This window comes from Meles meles, chromosome 7 (assembly GCF_922984935.1).
Source record: "Meles meles chromosome 7, mMelMel3.1 paternal haplotype, whole genome shotgun sequence".
NCBI classification, from domain to species: domain Eukaryota; kingdom Metazoa; phylum Chordata; class Mammalia; order Carnivora; family Mustelidae; genus Meles; species Meles meles.
In genome coordinates, this window is record NC_060072.1 from 16,329,265 (window position 1) to 16,353,578 (window position 24,314).

The following is a 24,314-nucleotide window of genomic DNA, read 5'->3' on the forward strand; positions in this document are numbered from 1 at the left end:
CTTGAAAAAGATAACCAACACAGTGCTGGCTGGTTCAAAAGACAGTTTCCAGAAGAAAAGATTCCTTTCTGACATGTGAAACATGAGTGGGATTTAAGGACAAGAAGTGGGGCACCTGGGTGGCTCAGTGGGTTAAGCTTCTGCCTTCAGCTCAGGTCATGATCTCAGGGTCCTGGGATGGAGCCCCGTGTCAGGCTCTCTGCTCAGTGGGGAGCCTGCTTCCCCCTCTCTCTCTGCCTGCCTCTCTGCCTACTTGTGGCCTCTGTCTGTCACATAAGTAAATAAAATCTTAAAAAAAAAAAAAGACAAGAAGTGGAGGAAGAGAGAAGCAGAGAAAGAGGACTGGTGACCTAGGCCAGAGAAAAGAGAGGAAGTTTGACTCAAGTCAAATTTGAGGAGAGAAGGGACAGGAGATGAATCTGGGGAAATTAAGTACCATGAAGAGCAGTTTTGATCCAATCAGGAGATGGAAACGGCATGGTAGGTCAAACAGGGGGAATTAGAGGCCATAAATTGATAACTAACATATCACATTAGAAAATTTTAAATGAACTGTCACTTTCTCTTCTCAATCCATGCCCAGGAAGGAAAAGTAGCTTTTTCCATGAACAACTACATTTTTAATTTTCTATAGACTTTGCTACATGCACAACAACAAAAACACCACCACACCTAGCACTGGGCTTAGAACATATTTTCCACCTAAAGCTATATTCCAGATTCAGGACTGGGCAAAGAGCGACTAGAGGTTCCTCAAGCCAAGCCTCAAGGAAATTCCTCCAACATTCTCAATTGCACTGAAACCCCAAATCTAAAAATGGTAATTTGTGCAGTGCCCATTATGGTTTTATTATGGAAGTTTCTGTACAGCTGTGGTCAGGGTCCTCCCAATGCTCATGAAGTGATGAGTCACAGAAAATGAGCTAGTGTGCGTTATTCCAGAAGACTGACCCTACAATATATTTATATGTGATATTTAAGATCCTTCGTAGTAAACATATATTAAAATTAGACATGTATGTATATATTTGTGCATAGAAGGTTTTGTGGAACAGCGAATAACCTCTCATTGTGTATGCTCTAAAGGCTTAAAAGAAAGCTGAGTATCTGCCCTTTTATAATACTTGTTTTGGTGATAACAGTAACCTAGTAATTTTTTTTAAAGTGGAATTAGAGACTCCAACAAATCGTTCAGCTCCCTGATCTGGCTAAGAAGGAGAATAAAAGTTCAAGAGCAAAGGGAATATATCATAAAATGCCTATGGTTAGAGCCTTCCAAACTTTTGTAGGATCTCTGAATGCTTGAAAGATGACTCCTGATGACACTTCCCTTTGCACTTCTGAGATGCCTCCAACCTCCAGATGGCTCTTCTGATTCTCTTTATCCTGCACTTACTCCCTAACTGTGGTATAGCCTGCAGTCCCAGCATTAGCCTTATTGTTCAGTCCCCTCCCTTCTGCATGCTCTCAAATACACACGATGTCTTCAACGACTGAATCTGAACTCCCAGCTTTTGAACATCAAGTCTATACTTTCAGCTGCCTATTTATTGTAACTGAGCTCTTCTTCCCAGTGCTTTACTTCCTCTCAGTGAAAGACGAATCCACTGAGATCTTTGGACAGGTAATGATGTAGGACATCCCACTGGAGCATTTTCTTACCACTTGGATGTAAGGATTTGTCATGTGACTCGTTTTGGTCACTGGAATGTCGGTGATCATAAAACAAGAAGTTTTATGTGTTCTTCTACCATTGCCAGGATAGGAGTATACCTCATATGACTGTGGGTCCAAGATAAGACAGTGGGAGCAGACTTGAACCTTGCCTTCAGCATGGAGCCAGGTGGGGCTGGAGGAAGAGATGACATGGGTACATGAGAAAACTTTCAGGGCAATAGATATATTATTTTGACTGTGGTGATGGTTTCACAGATATACTCATATGTCCAAACATCAAGCTCTACACTTCAAATATTCGTGATTTATTGTATGTCAACCATACCTCAGTAACTATTAAAATGATCAGCTGTTACATGAAAACTTAATAATAGAGTTCCCTCATCTTTATGAGGGATTCATTTGCCATGTTCATCTAAGTTTCACATTCAGTTGGGTTTTTTTTTGGTTACTTACAAAATTAGAATATTCCGAGTGAATTTTCTGTACCTATTGACTTGGAAAGTTACCCATGATGTATTTTTTTAGCAATAAAAAGCAAGTTGCAGAGTAAAATGTAGGGTAAAATATCATCCTTTTGTTTATAAAAAGAAGGAGAAAGGAAGGAACACACGTCTGCTTATTCATATATCAGTTTACATGTTAGTTTAGCATAGAGGGAGGGGGCTGAGGCTGGCAGCAAGCATTTTAAATATCTAGTTGGCAAGGGTATCTTATCCAAATGCTGGAAATTATCTTTTTCAGCTTGGGGAGTATTTGTTGGTCAGTGAATTCCTAATGCACCCATTTTATTGGCTTCTGCTCTCAAAAGTATTTTTTCTTAGTATATTGGAGCCTTTGGATGTGGCTTTAAAATATGCCTGGTAATATGTCATTAGTAATTATCTTCTGCAAGTATAGAAGGTCATCAAGCCCTGGGAATGAATTAAATTCCCAGCAATGAAAGGGTTTGTACCAGTTTGATTTCCTTAAGTGGTCCATAATATATTACCTCTTGCTTGATGTTGAAAGTCACAGCATTTTGGATCAAATTCAGAGTACATACTGTTGAGACAGTCCACTTGAGCAAGCCACTTGAAATGATATTTAAAAAGAGTATTTTAGAGTCCATCTTTCATTTGAAAAAAAAATTGTAAGAGCAGGTTCCCCCTCAAGAGCCAGCACACTCTCGTGCCAAAAAGAAGAATGTTAGACTAGATGCTCAGTTAGTAACAAATAGGAGGAAAGACATACACACTTCGGTGTGGTTAGCTAGAACTTGGAATCTTCACCATTTCTTTCAACTCAAGAGTAGGTGGCCGAGCATCAGGGCCACCTCGTTGCATAATCTGGGCGGTTAATACTACCACTGTCTTCCTCTACCATGTCCACACCATTTCTTAGAGTTGTTTCAGCCAGGTCTCTTTGAATCAAGCAGTGCATGAACAGACACTGGGTTTGAGGTCTTTTATTTACATGAGAAGGCAATCCCTCCCAAATCTAACAACCTTCTGCAGCCTGCACACAAACCACAAAAGAACACCAAACTGCGTGAGAAATGTCTTCTCCTGTTGCAGGGACTTAGAGCAATTACATGGAGCAAGACACTGTCTTACACTTTCCTCTAATATACACCCTGCATAAAAGCTAAAAGTTGATCCATATTCAGCATGTAAATAATTCTTCCTATAATAAAGTAATAGCAATGTCTCTCCATTGTGCATTATCATAAACAAGAGGTCCAAAGTGTCATTGGATGAGAGAATCTTGCCAAAACCTCATCCTGAGTCCTTCCAGGGCATAATATTTTTTATTACTTGAGGCCAGTCTTGTCACGGTCTTGGCCACAGTATGACTAAGTTGTTTTGCTTCAAGGAGTACGAATTTGGATGATACTTCAAGATCTTTGGTCTCTTCACTGCCTTAACTAATTCCCCCAATTTTGTATTGGAAAGCATCATCTTGTTCTTGTTCAGAGAAGCTCAAGTGCTTAACAGGGATACCACTAAGTTTTGTTTAAAAATTAAGCGAATACATTGTTGACTTTATATTCCTATTCTACACATTTAAAATAAATACTACCCTGGGTGCTAGGGAGTAATGAAATCTAACATTCCAATATGTGTTCATTCATTCATTCATGTATTCATTCATTCATCTTGAAAGTCAAGATTCTTTAGGTATAGTTTGCTTATGGTAAGATATACTCTCAGATATTCATTTTGATTCTTTCTGTGCATACATTTGGGGGACAGGCTGTCAAAAACATATCACATTAACATACATAGCCACTTGTCTCAACATATACATATTCACATTTATACTCAAGTCTTATTCCTTATTTATAACATTCTTTTGAGCTGTAGTAATGGTACACATATTTTTTAAAGTGTTCTTTATATATTTTTATTTTTTTATTATTAGTTCCAGGGATAGGATTTAGTGATTCATGTACACCTATTTTTATCACTAACTTCACATTCAGCAAATCATTTTTGAGCCACTTTTCTATTGATAAAAATTGTAGATATAAAACCATATAGTGCTGATGAAAAATGAGATTTCAGCAAACGTAAACACTAATGAGGCAAAAACAAACTAGTCAGGTTAAGTGAACAGTAGCAGAAACAATCTTCAAAAATATAATGGAATCCCTGTGCAAACCACAATTATTTTTACAGTTCAAGTTGGTGATAAAATATGAATAAATTTTGGTCAGTTTTTCCTTGGTAACTCTCAAGTCCCTTCTAACTGCCAATGGGAGAGCACTTAAAGAAACACAGCCTTGAAGTGTCTACCATGATGCTGAACAAATGAATGAATGAACTTAATTGAAAGATTTGGGGAAATAAGTCTCCAGGTTAATTCATGTGATAGTCCCAATGAATACACATAACCTCTCTCTAACAAAGACTAAGAATTTTCTATCCAAATAGAAGAAGTTACCTGAAACTGAACAAAGGCCAACACATACCAGTAGAGAGCTACCAGCAAGGATTCAAGTGTGGGAAAGGAGAAACACCTATCCTGAGTTTTTTATTTAGGTAGGAATGATTACTTGGGCAAGAACATATAAATCCTTTTTGCCTTAAGTGACTGATAATGGTCCCTATGAATTCTTGATGTCAGGTCACAAAATCTACTGGACTTTTTGAACAATGATGCTGGGTCCTTTAACATGTGTCATCCATTTGTGGGAATATCAGGTTTCCTTCATGACCTTGAGTTTCTTCTTTTCATCTAATTACAGTTTGAAAAATACCGATTTACACTTTTTTTTTAATTAGCAATACTCACGGTCTGTGGTTATTTGGGAAGACAAAGGCATATAAAAATATTTATGCCTAATTTCACAATTTTGTGCATTCTATTTGATTTGGGATTTCAGCATCCCCACTCTGTTAATTTAACCTCAACACAAGTGAAGAGGTTAGTTTTGTTCCATCACCAAAAGTCAGCCTCCCCAGTCCTTTCTAAGTCCTTAAACTTCACTTTAGAGGCCTTAGACTGGCATCATTATGGAATGATTTCACCTGCAAATAGTGGAAAACTGAATTCACTGTGGCTAAAGGAAACCGACGTTACCTATGTAGGTGGTAATGGAGGTCACTTCAGTGGGTCCATATTCTTGGGGCTCCCTGCTCTGTGATTCTCTTGGCCTTAAAGTTACAAATTGAGATTGCTGCATCTCCAGAAAAACATCAGTTTGTCCAGTTGCACGTGCCTCTTTGTAAGGAAATCAAGAGTTTTCCCAAACCCCCACTTGCAGCCTCTCTCTTCTGACTTCCACCCCTAACTCTTGGCCCCAGATTGTGTTATATGGCCAGCCTTGATACAAAGGATGCTGGGAACAAAGTGCTTAGTTTTCCAGTCTCTTAGGAGAGGAAGGTCAGGGAGAAGAATGGGAGTGGATGTTTGGAGAGTCAAAGTACAATGACTACCATGATGTCTACCATGATTATGCTGTTCTAGGAAGAGAAGAGGAGAGGAGGAGAGAGGAGAGGAGAGAAGGGGAAGGGAAGGGAAGGGAGGGGAGGGGAGAAGATGGGGAGAGGGAGGGGAGGAGAAGAGTGAGGAGAGGGGAGGGGGAAGGGAGAGGGATGGGGAGGAGAGAGGGATAGGGGAGGGGAGGGGGAGAGAAAAGGGAGAAGTAGAGTGAGAAGAGGGGAGAGGGAAGGGGAGTCGGAGGGTGCTCTGATAATATTGGGACTTTAGGAAAGCTATTTTATGTATTTATGTCTCAGTTTTCTCATCTGTGAAATGGAGATAGTCATATTCACTATCCCTTCGACACGCTGTGAAAATGAAAGATGATTTATGCGAAGAGTTAAGCCCAGCACCTGGCACATCATAGCCACTCAGGGCTGCTACTGCTGCCCCACTGCTACTCCTCCTCCTCCCACTAACGATACTGGTAGCCATCATATTACTCTGCATGAAAATATTTCCACTTAGATAAGACACTCCCTAAACAATAAAATGTGTAGAGTTTTATAAATCCCCTTCTCTCGATCTCTTCCCTTTAAATCATTTGGTGGCAGGCTATTATTGCAAACATTTAAAGAATTGTTTGTGGCCTTGGGATTTCATTCATTTACTCTATCAACGATGATTTATTGAACACCTGCCACGTGCCAGGCACTCTGCTGAATACTGAGGGTACGCTGGTGACCAAAAAAAGGCAGAGTCCCTGTCCACATAGCATGTACAATCTAGTGGGTGAGAGATAGGTTAAATAAATCTTCATAAACATGAAAGCATAATAAAGAATGCAGACAATTCTAAACACGGGAGATTTTCCTCTTTTAAGAACATTAACGCTTTTAAAAAGTCCAGAAGTTGCGCAATTTTCAGACAACTCCAAAAGTCACTCTGAAACTCTGCAGCAACTTGAAACTCTGCCTGCATTTACATTAAGGACATTTTGAAAATTAATTCTGTACCTTGTTAGGAATGTATCTATTTGTATGAGAACTCTATTTCCTGCAACTGAAAATTACTGTAAGATGTTGGCTGCCCTGGAATGGAAAACCGACCGTATGAAATCATTTTGTGGTTTGATACTTCATTATTAGCCAAAGGAGTCTCCACCACCATTACCCCCCCCAACTTTATGCCACTGCAAACAGCAATTAGTTCAAGTAGAAAAGATTACAGCCAGGTGCACTGTTTGAAGTTTGGGGGGGGGTTCTCTTTTAGTTGTGGTGAGGGTGGGAGTGTGGGGGATGTCAGGAGGAGAAACCTCTTTTGTTAAGTATTCGCAGTCTGTGGGCATCCTGGTAATTCAACAGGCATCTGTGGAATTTTAGGGCATTGGGACCTTTTGTGTTTAACCATCAAGCTCTAACCTCAAGGGCGTTTGCTGTGGGTTGAAATGGGAGCTGTGAGGCTTATTCACTGATGTGCAAAATGACATGATCCTCTTAAGGGTTAGAATGAGTTTCATTAAGATGAAAGGCAAGGACATGGTAGAGCTTAATATTTATAAAGGAATCCAAGAGAAATTTATTAGAATTGAATTATCTTGTTATGAATACATAACATGTGGCAGATAAAGTATGTTTGCAAGATGGGTCTTTTTTAACTCAGAAAAGCAGAGGCACAAATACCTATGATCTCTTTCTGTTTGTTGTTGGGTTTTTTTAATCGTTCTTTAGAATTCTTGGTGTAAAATTTACATGCAGTTGAAAATTAGAATTGAATTAGAAGAAATACATTGAGTGATATGATGGAGTTCCCCCTTCAAGGATTCTAAAATTCTCCCAGGGTGTATTATTTATTTCATTGGTCCTGCAAACTTCTCAGGCAGGACAGAGTGACCCCGGAGTATTGAATTCTGAGTACAGAATGAAAAGTGTTCAGTAGCCTCCAAATGGCCCCATGCTGAGCTAATCCTGAGAACCTTAGTTTTCATATTCATTAACTAATGGAAACATCAGCAGTCCTGCCTTGGTCTCATAGCATCAGGAGGACAAAAGGAGACAAAGGAAGGGTTGGCATTTCTCTAAAGCAAAACTCCTACTATACATATACCAAGAGAACAATAACATTAGACCTTTTTCTCTGGGCTGAAATCTTTGGGGACAAGGTCTTACTGGTTTCTTGTCCAACCACAAATCTTGATCACATTTTAAAAATGCATAAAAGAAGGTAGAAGGGGAAAAATGATCTCAAGAAGTGTTTAGAATAGTATAAAATCTGTAACTCCCATGTTGGTGGAAAAGCATGAATTCATTCAAAACAGAGGGTCAGCTTTGTAAGGATAGCAGAATTTGCAGCCAGACAGTCCCCAGCTTCAAAGCCAACTCTGCTACCTCAGTTTCTTCATTCGTAAATACCTAACTCATGGGGATATTGTGAAGGTTAATTAAATTATTCTCTGTTAAACACCTATACTCATCAGGACCAGGTTAACCTGCCTATAGCAGAAAGTTCAAAATAGGAACCCCTAAACTGTCAGGATTTTTTCCCACATGTCCAAGGTGTTGGGAGAGAGCTGACTACAGCTGATAACGCTGGTACCCTAACATCACAGGGATCAAGAATCCTATCTTTAGCTCTGTTGTCTTAGAGATAGATTATGTCTTCAAGGTAATCTCTATGTTAAGTGTCAGGAATGGGGCAAAGGTCTTTCCTCAAATGTCTGCTCACGTTTTAAGAAGCCCTTTTGGGGGGCACCTGAGTGGTTCGGTTGGCTAAGTGTTTTGATTTTGGCTCAGGTCATGATCTCAGGTTGTGAGATCAAGCCCGCATTGCACTCCAGGCTCCGTACAATCTGCCTGAGACTCTCCCTCTGCCCCTCCCTCCTGCTCACTCTCTCTCTCTCACATAAATAAATCTTTTTTTTTTTTAAGCCCTACTGGAAATCTTTCCCATCTTTGTTTTGGATCATTGCCAAGACCTAGATCCCGTGGTCACATCCAAACAAAGGAAGACTGGGAATTATAGATATCATTATCTCAATAAACTAAGGGTTCTGTCAGAAAGAAAGGAGAACTTGAGTGTCTGTAGGTGAATGGCAGTCTCTCCCAAACTTCAGAATATCCAGAAAAGAGGCACCATTCTAAATATGCTCCTCCTTTTATAACTAGTAAGTTATTTTTTTATTAACTCCCCACCCCTAAAAATTTCTCATATGTGTGCCTTCCCTCTGTATTCCCCCTGGTCATTGTTATGATCCAAGGCTTCACAATCCCTAACCTAACTCAGCAATTAATTTTCCCACAGCTTTCCCTCTTCCTTCTCTCCCCTGTCCCTAATCCACTCCAAACACTGCTATAAGAGCATCTTTCCAAAGGAAAGTGGAGTGATTTTTTTTCCTTGGCTTAAAAATCCCTAAAGGATCCCCTAGGAGACCTTTGGGACCTAAAGTTCCAGTAAATATCTCAAATCCTTCCGTTTGAAGAAAAATGAAGTCCTGCTCCCTTTCCCAGCCTCATCTATCCTTGCTTCCAAACTTACATTCCTGGTTTCATTAATAGTTGCCTCTTTCGCTCCCAAGATCAGCACCTAATCCATCAGCAAACCCTGCCACATGGCCTTCAGAGCATACCCTCACTCGACTTGTCCCCTCAGCTGCTGCTGCCCTGTCTAAACCACCCTCACCTCCAGCCTGGAAGACTATGGTAGTCCCTCTTTTCATCTTGCTGCTGCTTCTTGTACCTTCTTCCCCCAGCTGTAAAGAAGATCACATCATTTCTCTGAATGCCCATCTTCAGTGGAATCCAAAGAGCTCACCTAGGGTCTACAGGGCCCCACACATGTTATCCCATGCTTCCCTCTCCAAGCTCCTCTAACTCACTTCTTTACAGCCAGATTGCTGTCCTTGATGTTCCTTTAACATAGTCGGGAAAGCTTCTCTTCACTTCCATTGCATGTGTTGTTCTCCCTGTTATGAATTCTCTACCTCCCTTCTCCGCAACAACATGAGCATCGTAAGGGCTCTGCCCTGGGTTCATCTCTATGCCCCCAGCGCATAGAACATTGTCTAGCACAAAGTAGGCACTCAATAAATATCTGATGAACTCACAAATGAGATGCATGCTCTGCTCTTTCTGTTTAATGCCTTTATCTTAGCAATGCGGGAAACACTGGACCTGGTTGAGTTTGACTCCCAATCTGTCTTTTGTGATAACCTTGGGCAAGTCATCTCTAAGGGCTGTTTCTACATTTATAAAATAGGAAATCTGGGGGGTGCCTGGGTGGCTCAGTTGGTTAAGTGGCTGCCTTTGACTTGGGTCAAAATTCCAGAGTCCTGGGAGTGAGCCCCACATCTGGCTCCCTGCTCGGTGGGGATCTTGCTTCTTCCTCTGCCCCTCCCCCCACTTAGGGTCTTTCTCTCTCTCTCAAACAGATAAATGAAGTCTTTAAAAAGTAGAAAATCTGATAAATACCCCAAATTTCTGTGAGACTAAGTAATATGTTAGTCTCTTCAGCTAGGAAATCTAAGTTGATGCAGACAGTCAAGTGATTCTTGTGACACCACTTGGGCAGTGTCTGAAATGTGTCACAGAAATGTGACTCCTCTGTGGACTGCATGGAAACTTCTGCTTGTTAAAACTACATGGCTTGCTCCAAGACTATACAATTAAGTTCTCTTATTCTCTAAGAATGGCATTTTCTTCTAGGAATGTGTCTTCCCGAGAAGGAATCTTCCAATTCACTCTTACTTTGAAATAAAAATACATTATGAACAACATATTGGTAGGAAAACCACATATTTTTAATATTCTTCCCTGTGTCTTTATCTGAACTTTGTCCTCATTATGCCTTAGGTCCTTGAATGGGAAGGAAGACAGCACTCATAGACTATGTTCCTCTGTCAAAATTTTTCACTCAGTTACTTCCTTCTGACTGACATACATTCAGGAATTTCTGCCATGATAGGATGATGATTGCAGTGATCATATGTCCTAGCTTACACCTGTCGTCCCACTGCAATTATTAATAGAGCTCCTTTCACTCTCAAACACGTCCTAGTTTGGACAATAAATTATGTTGTCACCCACCTTACAGTCCCTATTTAAAACTTTTTTTTTTGAGAAGTGTCTTTTTATTTATTTATTTATTTATTTATTTATTTGACAGAGAGAGAGATTACAAGTAGGCAGAGAGGCAGACAGAGAGAGAGGAGGAAGCAGGCTCCCTGCGGAGCAGAGAGCCCGATGCGGGGCTCGATCCCAGGACCCTGAGATCATGACCCAAGCCGAAGGCAGCGGCTTAATCCACTGAGCCACCCAGGCGCCCCTACAGTCCCTATTTAAAAGCACATTTGACACGAATAGAATTTGAGACCCATTCCATTTCTTTTTTTTTTCCCCTCTTGCTATCTTACTCAGATCTGATAATAGTCTTGAAACACTCTTTATAATTGCTACTTTGCTTACATTGCAAACTGAACTTAAGCGTTGTTTTATTCTAATGCTAGGTAATGCCTCCATCCTGCTTTCCTCCAAATCCTTTTTTCCAATATAATTTTTTTTGGTTAGCTCGTTATGTACCTGTAGCAATAGCAAATAGAAATAAGTCTCATTGGCAGAAGAAAGAATTAGTGATATAGAAGACCAAATGACAGAGAATAAGGAAGCCAAGCAAAAGAGGGACAAACAGCTACTGGACCATGAGGGGAGAATTCGAGAGATAAGTGACACCATAAGACGAAACAACATTAGAATAATTGGGATTCCAGAAGAAGAAGAAACAGAGAGGGGAGCAGAGGGTCTATTGGAGAGAATCATTGGAGAGAATTTCCCTAATATGGCAAAGGGAACAAGCATTAAAATCCAGGAGATGCAGAGAACCCCCCTCAAAGTCAACAAGAATAGGTCCACACCCCGTCACCTAATAGTAAAATTTACAAGTCTTAGTGACAAAGAGAAAATCCTGAAAGCAGCCCGAGAAAAGAAATCAGTAACATACAATGGTAAAAATATTAGATTGGCGGCAGACTTATCCACAGAGACCTGGCAGGCCAGAAAGAGCTGGCATGATATATTCAGAGCACTCAACGAGAAAAACATGCAGCCAAGAATACTCTATCCAGCTAGGCTATCATTGAAAATAGAAGGAGAGATCAAAAGCTTCCAGGACAAACAAAAACTGAAAGAATTTGCAAACACCAAACCAGCTCTACAGGAAATATTGAAAGGGGTCCTCTAAGCAAAGAGAGAGCCTAAAAGTAGTAGATCAGAAAGGTACAGAGACAATATACAGTAACAGTCACCTTACAGGCTAATAATGGCACTAAATTCATATCTCTCAATAGTTACCCTGAATGTTAATGGGCTAAATGCCCCAATCAAAAGACACAGGGTATCAGAATGGATAAAAAAACAAAACCCATCAGTATGTTGCCTACAAGAAACTCATTTTAGACGTGAAGACACCTCCAGATTTAAAGTGAGGGGGTGGAAAACAATTTACCATGCTAATGGGCATCAGAAGAAAGCTGGGGTGGCAATCCTTATATCAGATCAATTAGATTTTAAGCCAAAGACTATAATAAGAGATGAGGAAGGACACTATATCCTACTCAAAGGGTCTGTCCAACAAGAAGATCTAACAATTTTAAATATCTATGCCCCTAACGTGGGAGCAGCCAACTATATCAACCAATTAATAACAAAATCAAAGAAACACATCAATAATAATACAATAATAGTAGGGGACTTGAACACTCCCCTCACTGAAATGGACAGATCATCCAAGCAAAAGATCAACAAGGAAATAAAGGCCTTAAATGACACACTGGACCAGATGGACATCACAGATATATTCAGAACATTTCATCCCAAAGCAACAGAATACACATTCTTCTCTAGTGCACATGGAACCTTCTCCAGAATAGATCACATCCTGGGTCACAAATCAGGTCTCAACCGGTATCAAAAGATTAGGATTATTCCCTGCATATTTTCAGACCACAATGCTCTGAAGCTAGAACTCAATCACAAGACGAAAGCTGGAAAGAACCCAAATACATGGAGACTAAACAGCATCCTTCTAAAGAATGAATGGGTCAACCAGGAAATTAAAGAAGAATTGAAAAAATTCATGGAAACAAATGATAATGAAAACACAACAGTTCAAAATCTGTGGGACACAGCAAAGGCAGTCCTGAGAGGAAAATATATAGTGGTACAAGCCTTTCTCAAGAAACAAGAAAGGTCTCAAGTACACAACCTAACCCTACGCGTAAAGGAGCTGGAGAAAGAACAAGAAAGAAACCCTAAACCCAGCAGGAGAAGAGAAATCATAAAGATCAGAGCAGAAATCAACGAAATAGAAACCAAAAAAACAATAGAAAAAATCAATGAAACTAGGAGCTGGTTCTTTGAAAGAATCAATAGGATTGATAAACCCCTGGCCAGACTCATCAAAAAGAAAAGAGAAAGGACCCAAATCAATAAAATCATGAATGAAAGAGGAGAGATCACAACTAACACCAAAGAAATACAGACAATTATAAGAACATACTATGAGCAACTCTACGCCAACAAATTGGCCAATCTGGAAGAAATGGATGCATTCCTAGAGACATATAAACTACCACAACTGAACCAGGAAGAAATAGAAAACCTGAACAGGCCCATAACCAGTAAGGAGATTGAAACAGTCATCAAAAATCTCCAAACAAACAAAAGCCCAGGGCCAGACGGCTTCCCAGGGGAATTCTACCAAACATTTAAAGAAGAACTCATTCCTATTCTCCTGAAACTGTTCCAAAAAATAGAAATGGAAGGAAAACTTCCAAACTCATTCTATGAGGCCAGCATCACCTTGATCCCAAAACCAGACAAGGATCCCACCAAAAAAGAGAACTACAGACCAATATCCTTGATGAACACAGACGCAAAAATTCTCGCCAAAATACTAGCCAATAGGATTCAACAGTACATTAAAAGGATTATTCACCACGATCAAGTGGGATTTATTCCAGGGCTGCAGGGTTGGTTCAACATCCGCAAATCAATCAATGTGATAGAACACATTAATAAAAGAAAGAACAAGAACCATATGATACTCTCAATAGATGCTGAAAAAGCATTTGACAAAGTACAGCATCCCTTCCTGATCAAAACTCTTCAAAGTGTAGGGATAGAGGGCACATACCTCAATATTATCAAAGCCATCTATGAAAAACCCACCGCAAATATCATTCTCAATGGAGAAAAACTGAAAGCTTTTCCATTAAGGTCAGGAACACGGCAGGGATGTCCATTATCACCACTGCTATTCAACATAGTATTAGAAGTCCTAGCCTCAGCAATCAGACAACAAAAAGAAATTAAAGGCATCCAAATTGGTAAAGAAGAAGTCAAACTATCACTCTTCGCAGATGATATGATACTATATGTGGAAAACCCAAAAGACTCCACTCCAAAACTGCTAGAACTTGTACAGGAATTCAGTAAAGTGTCAGGATATAAAATCAATGCACAGAAATCAGTTGCATTTCTGTACACCAACAACAAGACTGAAGAAAGAGAAATTAAGGAGTCAATCCCATTCACAATTGTACCCAAAACTATAAGATACCTAGGAATAAACCTAACCAAAGAGACTAAGAATCTATACACAGAAAATTATAAAGTACTCATGAAAGAAATTGAGGAAGACACAAAAAAATGGAAAAATGTTCCATGCTCCTGGATTGGAAGAATAAATATTGTGAAAATGTCTATGCTACCTAAAGCAATCTACACATTTAATGCAATCCCTATCAAAATACCATCCATTTTTTTCAAAGAAATGGAACAAATAATCCTAAAATTTATATGGAACCAGAAAAGACCTCGAATAGCCAAAGGAATATTGAAGAACAAAGCCAAAGTTGGTGGCATCACAATTCCGGACTTCAAGCTCTATTACAAAGCTGTCATCATCAAGACAGCATGGTACTGGCACAAAAACAGACACATAGACCAGTGGAACAGAATAGAGAGCCCAGAAATCGACCCTCAACTCTATGGTCAACTAATCTTCGACAAAGCAGGAAAGAATGTCCAATGGAAAAAAGACAGCCTCTTCAATAAATGGTGCTGGGAAAATTGGACAGCCACATGCAGAAAAATGAAATTGGACCACTTCCTTACACCACACACGAAAATAGACTCCAAATGGATGAAGGACCTCAATGTGAGAAAGGAATCCATCAAAATCCTTGAGGAGAATGCAGGCAGCAACCTCTTCGACCTCAGCCGCAGCAACATCTTCCTAGGAACAACGGCAAAGGCAAGGGAAGCAAGGGCGAAAATGAACTATTGGGATTTCATCAAGATCAAAAGCTTTTGCACAGCAAAGGAAACAGTTAACAAAACCAAAAGACAGCTGACAGAATGGGAGAAGATATTTGCAAACGACATATCAGATAAAGGGCTAGTATCCAAAATCTATAAGGAACTTAGCAAACTCAACACCCAAAGAACAAACAATCCAATCAAGAAATGGGCAGAGGACATGAACAGACATTTCTGCAAAGAAGACATCCAGATGGCCAACAGACACATGAAAAAGTGCTCCACGTCACTCGGCATCAGGGAAATACAAATCAAAACCACAATGAGATATCACCTCACACCAGTCAGAATGGCTAAAATTAACAAGTCAGGAAATGACAGATGCTGGAGAGGATGTGGAGAAAGGGGAACCCTCCTCCACTGTTGGTGGGAATGCAAGCTGGTGCAACCACTCTGGAAAACAGCATGGAGGTTCCTCAAAATGTTGAAAATAGAACTACCCTATGACCCAGCAATTGCACTACTGGGTATTTACCCTAAAGATACAAACATAGTGATCCGAAGGGGCACGTGTACCCGAATGTTTATAGCAGCAATGTCTACAATAGCCAGACTATGGAAAGAACCTAGATGTCCATCAACAGATGAATGGATCAAGAAGATGTGGTATATATACACAATGGAATACTATGCAGCCATCAAAAGAAATGAAATCTTGCCATTTGCGACGACGTGGATGGAACTAGAGCGTATCATGCTTAGTGAAATAAGTCAATCGGAGAAAGACAACTATCATATGATCTCCCTGATATGAGGACATGGAGAAGCAACATGGGGGGGTAGGGGGATAGGAGAAGAATAAATGAAACAAGATGGGATTGGGAGGGAGACAAACCATAAATGACTCTTAATCTCACAAAACAAACTGGGGGTTGCTGGGGGGAGGTGGGATTGGGAGAGGGGGAGCGGGCTATGGACATTGGGGAGGGGAGGCGAACCATAAGAGACTATGGACTCTGAAAAACAACCTGAGGGTTTTGAAGGGTCAGGGGTGGGAGGTTGGGGGAACAGGTGGTGGGTGATGGGGAGGGCACGTTTTGCATGGAGCACTGGGTGTTGTGCAAAAAGAATGAATACTGTTACGCTGAAAAAAAAATAAATAAATAAAAAAAAAAAAAAAAAGAAATAAGTCTCATTCAAACAAATGTATGTTTACTTACCTGATTTCTCCAACTCTGGGTAACCGAATCTTGACTCTGCTAGTTCGCAGTGGCCTGCCTGGGCTAGGAAGTAATCATGCACAGAGCTGTTCTGAGACTTCGAAGAATTGACAAAGAGGGCGACATATGTCGGAGGCATAGCTTCACGTGTCAACTTAATTAATTAATTATTATTAATATCTTTATCTTTAATTAATTAATCTTTTATTTCAGTAAGACTACCGTAGGTCCGCTTTAGCATGACACGTACAGAGACTGACTTAACTCAAATAAGCATGGCATATCAGTGCCTCCCACTCACCATCTTAAGGATAAAGGGGAAAAATGCCTGCTAAAACACAAACAATGATACTTTCATGGGAAGGAGGGGTAGAATAGTTACAGAATAGGGATGGTGTTCTATTTAAGTGCAATTGCATTCCACTGGTTGTTTACATGATTTTTCGTGTGTGAGTGAGCAAAAATGAGTTCTCTGAATATTAGGACTCAGTTTTCTTAAATAATTGAAGATCTGATTAAACATAGGAAATGATTTTGGTAAGACAGAGTCCTTGCTTCCTAGACAGATAACTTTAAAGGTGAAGAAAAACTTTTGTTTATAATTCCTTCTTACGAGCAGAAAAATGGTTAAAAAATTTTGGGTGGGGAGAGCACCTGAATGGCTCGGTCATTAAGTGTCTACCTTCAGCTCTGGTCACGATCCCAGGGTCCTAGAATGGAGCCTCGCATCGGGCTCACTGGTTGGCAGGAAGCCTGCTTCTCCCTCTCCTACACCCCCTGTTTTTGTTCCTTCTTTCGTTGTGTCTCTGTCAAATAAATAAAAGTCTTTAAAAATTTTTTTGTCCATTGAACAAGGAGAAAACAACATTGTAATCTTGTGCCAATGTATTTTTGATATTAAAACTCATTTTCTTAAATTTAGCCTCATTTTAGCCAGTACTGACCATACATGAAAATCCTTTCCAGAGACTCCTTTTCCATAAGCCTTCTACAACTTTTTTCTTTACATTCAGATTTTGTTCTAAGCTTTTCCTCTTTAAATAACCAGTTTCACTTTAGGACAAAATTATTTTTCCCCCGCAACAAAAATGCTTTCCTTATGCTCTTTCTTACCATAAACGCATATCTTATTTTTCCTTGCATGGAGTTGTTGCCCTCATTACTTCTAGTAGTCTTAATTACATTTCTTAAAATTCTTATCTCTTGGAAATCTTTTTTTTTAACTAATTTTTTTATGAAGTGTAGTTGACACATAATATTCCATTGGTTTCAGGTGTATTACATAGTAATTCAAGATCTCTATATATTCCGCTAAACTTACCACAAGTGTACCTGCCATCTGTCACCATAAAATGCTATTACAATCCACTGACTACATTCCTTATGCTGTACCTTTCATCCCGATCACTTATTCATTCCCCAACTTGGAAACCTGTATATCCCACTCCTCTTCTGCTTACACGATGTTTAGAAAGGAGCCAGGCAGCTAAATCTGGGTTCAATCAGAAGAAGGACTATGATTGATTAGTGATGTCTGCCTTAAGCATAGGAAGGGAAAGGGGACAGATCAAGGTCCGTGTATTAGGGAAACTTGTTCTGGGGCAAGGGGTTCAGCAGTTGCTAGGGTTCAGAACTTGCTAGAGTTCTCCAACTCAATCAATTAGTGGATCAACCATTACTGCTCAAGAATCTGGTCTGTTAGATGTTGGTCCATTAAAAGAAGAGGCAAAAAGAGAAAGGATGGTAAAGGCATATTTCCTCTTCCCAATTTTGCCCCAGGTTATCTCTTTATATAAGGAAATGAAAAGCAAAATAAGGCAAAGCAACAAATAAACAAAAGATGAATGAGATTGGTTTTTAATGGGCCCTATAAATTTGTCCAAGTTCAAAAGCCATGGGCAACAGACAGTTTCTTAACAAGGAAAGTTTCTCTTAAAACAGCTTGTTGACAGCTTTGTCATTGAATGCAATCAAGTTTTTACTCCAGAGATGAACATCAGGACCATAGGAGTCACACAGGATCCCAGGAAAATATGTCCTCTGTTTGGAATTTTCTGGGAGGCACTGGAATGAACTGTAACAACTGTGAGTGGCTTTCAGAGGACTCCCTTCTCTCTTGCTGCTGAAATCAGTAGTGTGACTTGAGTGATTAAACTTATGCTTAAAAACAGCTTGGTGTTAGCTTTGCCGTTGAATGCAATTAGCCTCGTTCATGAATTATTTTGTCTGTGTCTCTTATTTCCTGGAAATTAACCACTTCAGCTATGTGTGAATGATGGAGATAAGGGGAAATGCAGGAATGAGCACTTTCCTTGCCATTTCTGTCTACCCTCAAGTCTGATGTTTAGCAAAGCCAACTGTAACAAACACAAGGTCGCTGAAGAAGAAAAGGGCTCCTGAGATAAAACACCACATACACTGCCTGATTCACAGTAAAGAGCCCCAGCCCCCCAAGAGCCCATGTGAGGACCACACTTAATTTGAATCAAGATTCATTTTCAGCCGGGCTCAAATTGTCAATGCAATATTTTAATCTGGGGGAGAAATCCGCATGGACTTTGCCTCCAATCTTCAAAGTGCCACTCATACCTGAAACTAACCTTACCAGCCCCTGTGTATCAGAGTTGTCCCCAACTCTATGCTACTTTATCTGTAGGAAATATTTGTCAATGGTGGGATTTCAGAATCAATGAGATTTTCTTAACCTTTTCTAATCATACCAGGTAACAGATGTTTATTTTGCCCTCCTATAGGACAAATTGTTCTTATTTGTAAAGTTACGAAAAATTGTCCTCCCTCCCATCATTAGGACACAATTCACAGTGCTTTCTTCCTTTGGGCTGTACTGGGGTGTCTAGATTCCAAAACATACAGGGGCCAGGAGGTGAACAAAAATATGTGAATGGATGAGAGGCTGTGGGGATTAGTGGGGTCCAAGGAACTGGATAGTATCTGCTCCTTTAATGGCATTTGCATTTATTTTTTTAAGCCACTGAAGATCAAACAAAACACCTCACTTTGCAATCCTAGAACTTCCAGAGCCAGTATTGAAGCTAACATTTATTGGGCACCTCCTGCATGCCAGGCACTCCTTTGAGAAGTTCACTATACTGAGTCACTTAATCATCACAAAATCGCTAAAACAACGATTGTTATTATTTCTCTTTCACAGAAAGTAAAACCGAGACACAGAACACAAAACTAATCATGCAGTCAATATGTGGAAGAGGCAAGATTTGAGCCCAAAGCTCTCAGTCTCTGGATCCCACATGTTTAACCCAAGAGCAAGTACTAAAATTGCTATCTTCACCTTTTGCGGAGAGATTTTGAACCCAGATACCTTGAGCATGACACAGATGAAGAAGTAAATAAGCAGTTTGGAGTAAAAGGGAGCCCAGGATGGCTCCCCTCCCCTAAGCCAAACCAGAGGGCACTGTGTGGCCTCCATAGATGAAAAGGATACAGTTGAAAATAACGATCCTTTGTTGGTGTGTTTTGTGCCCTACCATGATAATATTAAATCTTAAAAGAGTTCCATTCCATTCACACAGCTAGCTGGCATCCATCTGTTGATGGTTAATTCCAAACTAAAGCTCCATTTGGATATTAGAGGTGCCTCTTCAATTATTCAAACAGCATATGATGACTGTCCCTCAGCTATGCTATTGGTTGAGTGATTCATTGCCCTGGTGATGACCTACCTGGCTCCAGGCACCCAGCAGACGCTGCCTATTATCTTTTGAAAGGTGTACAGTACTAATGTATTCTTATAGGTCACCACCAATGTCAGAAACAAAACCAAGTAACAGGTGGTCATAGAAATCTCATTGGTTGTCCAACCCTCGCCTGAACATTTCTACCTAGATGCCCACTGCCACGTAAAACTCAGCCTGGTTCAAAATGAGCAATTTCTCTCTTTCCTCATTTCCAAACCCATTCTTCCTAGAGTATTTTTCATGCAAATTAACAATTCTGCCATTTTGCTAGTCTACTTAATTGAACTACCTTATTCTTTCCCCTCTTCCTCAAATCTCACATCCAGTTGATTGCTGACTCTTGTAGTCTTGTTGATTTTTCTTCTGAAACAGCTCTCAGAGTTACCTCCTACCTTCTCTTCTATCACTGCCTTGTGTCAGCCTGGTTTTTTCCTACATGAGTTACTGAAGTTGCCTCTCCTTTTCTCTCCCTAACTCATCTGGCTTTCCCTCCCAGGACTCCCGACTCCAGTCTGAGTGACCTTCCCAACATGTAAGCACTCTTTTTTAAAAAAAATATTTTATTTATCTGACAGAGAGAAATCACAACTAGGCAGGCAGAGAGAGAGGAGGAAGCAGGCTCCCTGCGGAGCAGAGAGCCCAATGTGGAGCTCCATCCCAGGACCCTGGGATCATGACCTGAGCCAAAGGCAGAGGCTTTAACCCACTGAGCCACCCAGGTGCCCCCATGTAAGCTCTCTTAACTTTATTATATCTATACTCCCATTGACTCTGTCTCTTATAGCTCAGTGTCCTCAACAAGACCTTTCACTTCCACCTGTACCCGTTCCGCATCCAAGCCCATCACCCCAACCCAACACACTCCTGACCTCTATCTACCTGCCACCCAGCTATTGCATACCTTCAGGAAGGAATCTGCACATGCTTTCCTTACGTTTGGGATGTTTCTCTATTTGATAAACTGAATTTATCTTTCCAGACACAAATCAGTTTCCATCCTCTGTGAAGCCTCTACAGATTCCTTCGGGTGAATTTATTTATTCTTTCTTTTGGATCCCAAGCTCTGCGGTCATCTCTTTCTATTACCCTCTTGAAATTAAAAGCTTTCAGGTCTGTCTTCTTAAACAGAGGGTGGGATTGTAAATATAAAGGGCAATATCTAATGTACATTCACATCTTCAGTAAACAGAACATTTAGCATTATTGAATAAATTTATCAAACATTCATCATCTAACAAATACTTATAGAGTGCCTGCCATTTGATATGCATTGGACTAAATACTTGTGACACAGTGTTGAACAGAACCAGATATGACCCCTGTCCTCATGAAGATTGCAGTCAATGGCAGAAACAGATATCAAGCAAACGCAGTATCTGTAAAATTAAAGTTGCACTAAGCATTCTGAATGAACATCCATGGTATTATGAGAATGAGGTTTGACCTAGCCAAGGAAATCAGGGAAATATCTGAGCTGAGTTATGCACTTTAAAAAGCAGTTACTTAGATGAAGAAGTGAGAGAAGATTAAACAAGGGAACAGTGTGTGCAAAGGCCCTGTGTCAGAAGGCAGTCTAGAAAATACAGAAAACTGAAAGACAGCTAGAGTGGCTGGGGTGAGCTTATGGGAAGAAGAGGCCAGACACGTGGGTAGGGTCCATACCAAGCAGGGCTTTGTAATTCCTGTTGAAAAGCTTTATCTCTCTTAAAAGCAATGGGAAACTATGTAGCATTTAAGCCAGGGAGAGATAAGATCATTTTGCATTCTGAGTCTGGCTGCAGTGAAGAGGACAGATGGCCTGTGGGAGCAGAAAATGAGGACAAAAGCCTAAATGAGAGAAGATGGTAACTTGGGCTAGTTAGAGAAGTAGTGGTAGAGAAGGAGGTGGTGGTCAGTTTGTAGGGTTTTTTTAGGAGTTGAAAGTGACAGGATTTGTAGTGGATTTGATCTGTATGAAAAGACAAGAATCTAAGCAGGGAATGTTCCAGTTGTAACCAGCGGTACAAACTCAAGATTTTCAACACTACACTTCTTCTGATCTCAAGAATGTGGGAAGAGAAGCTGGGGAGGGGAAATTAGGATTCCAGCTCCCATCAGCATCTGTAAGGTGAGTGGTGAGAGAGCAGAGCAGCCAGCAAAGGTAATAAAGATTTGCTTGGCTGACACGAGGATTGGTTCAGGGGGTGCTGCTTGACACCAGAAGGCCACAGAAGATCAGAAGAGAAAGTGAGAATAATGAGAGTGGTGTCCCAGTGAGGCTTGAGCTAAGCCTTGTGGGATGCACAGATTCCCGACAGGCACAGAGTTGGAGAAAGCATCCTGCAGGAGAACATGGGACCTGCATGATGAGAAGTGAAGGACCTGGTTGCTGAGGTGCCTCTCCTAATTCTCCTTTATTTTCTTTAGGCTAGGAAACAAGATAAGCAAGCTTGTTACAGATCCCACTTAAATGATAATAAAGCATTTACAGCGGAGGGCATGTGTTAGTGTAAAGATACAAAGACTTGGCCTCTTTGGAGGTCAGATAATGGTTCTGCTTTGTCTTCCAAAGCTTGAGGCTGTGGGCAGAAGGTCCGAGATTACAGCTATGTTAAATCACAGGGGAACCTTTGGTTCTATGAAATGTATCAACACGTTTGGAGAGTATCCTCTCTTGCAAGCAGTGTACTAAGTTCTGAAACAAGATGAATAAGACATGGCAGCTACCTGGCAATCTATAAAATGTTTTGCTCTCTATAAAATGCTATCAACTAAGTTCAACTACAGTATTAGTGATACTGCTAAGCCTTTGAGTATGTAGTTAAAATAAAAATGAAAAATTCTAATTGGACAAAATCCAATATATATAAGACCAGTGTGTCTGAAAGCACAGTCTCCCTGGATTAGAAGCATATGAATCACCAAAGAACCCTGCTAAAATCCAGATTTTTTAATCTAACTCAGTTTATAGAATCAAACACCCTGAGGAGTAGAGTCTGAGAATCAACATTGTAAACAAGTTCTCCAGGGATTCTAATGCCCACTAAAAGCACCATTGAATGAAACCAGGAGTGAATCTGGATATTAGAAAATGAAGACTTTGTTTTCTACTTTTTGCATATTTTTTTGAAAAATGCACAAATATTAAATGTCACCAAAACTAAAACCTTTGTGAATCCAGCTTCAAGGTAAAATCCTTCAATAGTCAGTAACAAGGAATTCCAAGGTGAAAATTTTTTCCATCCGCTCTTGCCTACACATAAATAGTCTGTGTTCGTGTTTGCCAATGCTAATCACAAGCCTTCAGATGTGATTATTTATGCTGCCAAGTCTATCATATAAAATATAAGGCATAAATTACTTTTACGCATGGCTTCTTACCAGTTTGGAGTATGTACATTTCAACCTCAGTGTGAAATCAGCATGGAGTTTGCTTCCATATGGCATTGGTACATATATAATTTGGAAAGGTACCTGTAACTTTGGGTTAAAAGAAGATATCAGTGAAATTACACTTTCTTTCTCAGATTATGTCCTTACCGTTTCTCAGCTTAGCTGCATTAAATCTTTTTAAAAAGGTGAATCCATTTTGCAAGAAAGAGCATACTCAAATTTTAGGTGAGGAAAAACCAAGTTGGAACTTGCCTAGAGATCTCTGTCCTGTGTAGATTGTAAATAGGAATATGAAAGGAGAGAGGCAGAGCTGGGCTTTAATATAAACAGGCAAAGAAGTCCAGAGAAAGAGAAGACAAAACCTCCCAGGCTTACCTGTCCCATCTACTTCTTGCTAGAATAGACATTGTGGGTTAATTCTTGGGCAGTAGAAAAAAAGTCTCCCCTAGCATTCAAGTTAAACCTTACAGAGAATAAGTAAAATTCCAAACAAATCTCAAAGCAACATATACGGAAAGAGCAGAAGTCACCTACAAATGTGGAACACAGATGTTTGGGCCTCAGAGAGAGGCCTGGGCTCCCAAAACCTTGGAGCGCAGAAGATGCAAAGAGAGAGAAGTCACATGCAAAGAGATGCAAAGAGAAAGAACATGAACCCAGAGGAGTCCCCCTCCCAAATTCAAGTCACCAAAAGGAAGTACAGTACTGATGGAGAAACTGCACCCCAGACTTTGAGCCTCCCCCTGCCTTTGTGAGGCCAAAGATTTAGATGATTTTGCCTTCCACGTGGTCATAACAGAATCCTTTACATACAATGAATGATGCAGAAACGATGGTCTCATCACTGTTCCTCAAATAACCTGGTGGCCTTATCCTCACGAAGCCACAATTACATTAAACTCTGTCACTTCATAAGGATAAAAATTAGCCAACCTCTAAGATGACAACTCACTCCCTGATCATTTTTTTTTTTTCAGATAGACTTTTAAAGTTCAAGGCCTTCACTTTGGGGCAGGAGGGTCGGGGATGTGTGTATGTGTGCATGCTTGTGTTCCAGGGAGCAGGAGCAAAGGAGAAGCCCATCATGCTTACCTGAAACAAAGCTTTGATCC